The sequence below is a fragment of the Oryctolagus cuniculus genome, chromosome 15, assembly GCF_051225735.1.
Source record: "Oryctolagus cuniculus isolate XC-2025 breed Fujian yellow rabbit chromosome 15, ASM5122573v1, whole genome shotgun sequence".
NCBI lineage: Eukaryota > Metazoa > Chordata > Mammalia > Lagomorpha > Leporidae > Oryctolagus > Oryctolagus cuniculus.
The window spans coordinates 45,137,209-45,141,590 of NC_142881.1; positions in this window are offsets into that span (position 1 = coordinate 45,137,209).

Sequence of the window (4,382 nt, forward strand, 5' to 3'; positions counted from 1 at the left end):
GAAATCATAAAATGTATGACCACCACTAACAGTCATGTATACATGCTACATGTATTCCAGGTGCTGCTCTTATACTATGTTGTTTTATTAATTTCCCAGCTGTTTTTTTCTACTTTCACATCATGCTGGCTGTAATAAAATAGAAGTATTTCTGTGGTTTTTATCCTCTTTTTGAAAATGGAAATCAGTAATTAATAATATTTCCTCACTCAACTAGGTGACAAATAATACCTTTATATTTTTATTCTTCTTAAATAGTTATGTATGTATGAAGTTTCCTAAAATTTATTTAGTCATGGATTTCCCTATAATGTGGCTTTTATAATAATCTGGAGAACCTGAGATGTTTATCAAAGCATGCAGTATGCAGCCTGGCACCTCCTATAGAACTAAAAATTGATTGTGGCATTTACATTACTAGATACTATCATTTTAACATGTAAAGAGTAAAATTATTCTGTGAACAAGGCAATGTGCGAACCAATAAGAGAAACAAGAGAAAATGCTTCTAAGAGTTTTCAGCATGAGACATAGAGAAATTGTTTTACTCTGCAAGTAATCCGACCTGGAAAAATCCAAGTTTCGTCACCCATATCTTCCTAGCAAGAACTTCTTGGTGAAGTCCAGCAGGGGGCAGCAGAAGAGCGGGTTTCTCCCACCGCCCGCCAGACGGCGGAGACACAGCGGAGCCAGGAGTCCCTCGGAGCTGTAATCTTCCCCTCCGTCGCCTTTCCCCTCAGCCGCCTCTAATTAAGTCCGAAGGGCCCTATATTTATTTGCCCATGAACTGACACAGCAAACCAAGAGCAGCCATTGTAGTGTGAATGGATTTGCGACGGGGCGAGGGGCCTCCGCCGGGATTACCCGCCCGGCCGCCGGATGAATGTGCTGAGCTCGGAGTCGGCTCAGAGCCGAGCAAACGGACCATTGGGGAAAATGCCATCCCGGCTCAAGTCTGATTAAGACCGGGGGGTCCCCGGGCCGTTTGATCTTCGCTCATCAAAGAGAGCCCTTTGCAACAAGCTTCCCTTTACTGGATGCTGGCGACGGGGCTGTGACACCAGAGTGCAGCCGCCGTGCGCCCCGGTGCCCGGGCGCGCGCCAGCATCGCAGTCCCAGGGTGCGCCGGGTGCGCGGGGTGCGCGGGCCGGCCAGCCCGCGACGGGGGCCAGGAGGCCTGCCCGGAAGTAGTCCCCAGCCTTGCATGCTTCCCCAGACTCTCGGACGCCTCTGAGAACAATTCTATTGTTGTGACTTCAGGGTGACGAAGAATCCTTCGACTAATCATACGCCTTGCTCTTTTCCCGCCAAAACGTGGAGGTTCTGCGTCCGGCTCGCCTGCACCTCGCTCTCATGGCATTTCAGGGCAAGGTGTCCGGACACAAAACTGCTTTCCATCTCCGGGTCCAATGATAATCCACTATTATGAGATGTACTGGTAGCTGGGAAAAAAAAAATCAGAGGCAAAATGTGGCAAAGCGATTTCAAGACAGAAAAACAATTTCTCTATCCTCTATCACCCTAGCTACCTCGATCTTTTAGAAATTCTCCTGGTTCAAGCGACTCCAGAGGCTTACACTTTGCATGCAGGTTCTTTAGAATCTACAGACTTACAGTATTGCTGTCCGTGTTATTATGCCACCTCCAAGAAAGAGCAAGATCTTTTGCAGGGTGTTCTTATCTAACCGGAAAACCAAAGGCCTTGCCCTGGCAGCATAGAGGGGGTGGGGGGCTTTTGTAGTCACAGGGGACTTCTCTGCTCTCCCGCATCCCGTTTTCAAAGGGGAAAGCCGGGTCTGTGCTGTGGGTCAGCAGGTAAAACTGCAACCTGCAGTGCCGGCATCCCATTTGTGCACTGGTTTGAGTCCCAGATGCTCCACTTCCGATCCAGCTCTCTGCTAATGCCCTGGGAAAGCAGCAGCAGATGGCCCAAGTCCTTGGGCCCCTGCCGCCTACATGGGAGACCTGGAAGAAGCTCCTGGCTTCAGACTAGCCCCACTCTAGCCACATTTGAGGAGTGAATCAGTGAGTTGCTTGTCTCTCTCTTACTTTTGCCCTGGAAATCTCTGTAACTCTGACTTTCAAATAAATAAATAAATCTTTAAAAAAAATGGAAAAGGAAAAGCCAACACCAGCCCTGAGACTGCAATATTTGCCACGAAGCTGGCAGATGCTGTGGTGTAAGTGCCCGGTACACAGCTTCAGCTCCCAGCCCCGTGACACTGTGGCACGGTGGGTGCCATTGGTGGTCACGGCCCTGGAGAAGGCCTGTATCATGCAACCCCGGGGACTCCGAGGAAAACTGTTATCCTTGCTTCCCAGGGATTGCCCCATGCCGCTTTCCGCAGACACTGGCCCAACAACATAATGGAAATGTTGCAACCTTTAGGGGAGGGCCAAGGCATCCACTGTCCTCCCTCTCTGGGTGTCCGGACATGAGAAAAATGCAAGTGAGTGCCTGGGTTAGGCAGTATCCTCACTGGTTTTTCTCCTGGGGTTCTGTTCTCCTGTTAGTATTAACATTAAATCTTTGGAGGTATGTTTGAAAGTTTCCATGGAGCCTGATTTTATCTGGACTGCTCATCTCCAATGGCAAAATACGTGCTAACCTTGTCAAATCTCATCTTTTCCTTGTACTGAGAAGTGCAGAAACTCCAGCCTCTCAGGGGAGGAAAAAGGGAAGGAAGGAAAAAAAGGAGGGATGGGGGAATTAAAATGTGCAGTCAACAAAAGAACCTCAGATCACTAAGATGGAAAAACAATTTGCAAATAGCATGATGGTTTTTGGACTGCATTTGTCTGTCTCCCCTTACAGAAGAATCATGGGTCTTATGTACCTAATGGGCAACTCTTAGACTATGAGGCAAGCAGGTAGCCCAGTGCCTTTCCTTAGTTGTTAAGGTTCACTTCCACATGGGTAAACATATCTCATCTGTCTTTAAATCTGAGGTTACAAAATATTAAACTTATTGAATTCATCATCGTCCCATTAAAACCAGATCAAATAAGAGGCAGGGTTCCCTATAGCACTAAGTACACTAAGTTTAATAAATTCAGTATGTCCGCCTGGGCTCCCAGGCAGCTGGTCACTCAGCTGTCAGACTTGGAGAATCATCAAATGCTCTTTCCTGAGACCTCTTCTTAGTCACAATTGCTGGACCCTTTGCTTTCTTCCTCATGACCTAAAGAGAGGACTTTCAGCAGTTTGGGCTGGCATTGTGGTGCAGTGAGTTAAGCTGCCACCTGCGATGCCAACATTCCATATTGGAGCATCAGTTCGAGTCCTGAGTCCCTGCTGCTCTGCTTCTGATCCAGCTCCCTACCTGTGTGCCTTTAGGAAAGCAGCAGCAGATGGCCCAAGCGCTTGTGCCCATGCACACTTGGGGAGACCTGGATGGAGACCCAGGATGGAAAATCTCTTTTGTCTCTCTGTCTTTCCCTCTGTCACTCTACCTTTCCAGAAAATAAGAGTAATTCTTAAAAAAAAAAAAAAGGTCATGTGACAATAGAATTAAAAGAAATTTATTTTGTGCAAAAATTTGTAGAAATCCATGCAATTATTTCACAGCACATTTTTTTCCATCAACTTCTTAAGAAACATTTTATCATTTTATTTCAGAATAGTTTTCTATTTACAAAACAAAAATTGTTAGGTAGTAATACAAAGTGTTCTCATCTACCCCTTATCCTATTTCCCACAATGACATCCATTTTAGCGTCTCTGTCTCAGTTAACAAACCACACCCAGCTTCCCTTATTATTCTAACCCAACCTTTTCGAAGATCCCACATATATACCGAAATATGATCTTTACCCCGACTCCCATGTAAGCACCTTGTGTTCCTTCATGTAGTGATAGACTGAAATCTTTCTAAGGACAAGGACCTTGCCTTTAACATTTTTGAGGTAGATTCCCAATAACAGGCACTTACCAAATATTAACTGGGTGCTGATGGAACAATGAACTTGACTTTATCAACTCCCCTATCTTGCACTCCTGTGTCAGGAAACTTGGAAAGGATTTCTTAGTGGACACACCACTGTAAAAGTCAGTTTCCCATTGGCAACGAAAGTTGGCCCTTTCTGCGTATGCAGCCTTCCTAGTCTGTACAAACAGGATTTGGGAACTGATTCCCTCCCTGCCTCGCACTACATCACTTGAAGGTAGATGCGTTCTCCCTTTAATCACACAGCAGCAAGTGCAATGCTTGGCACAGAGCAGGACCTCAGAGATGGGACCTGTTCCCTATCACTAGCTTCAAGCATGTGATAAATGCAGGCGGAAAGTGAAAAAAGCAGGAAGATAGAAGCCAGGCCTTTCTTGAAGCACAGCTCCTGACACAGCTCCCCTACTCCACACAGCAGACTCTACCCAAGCTCAG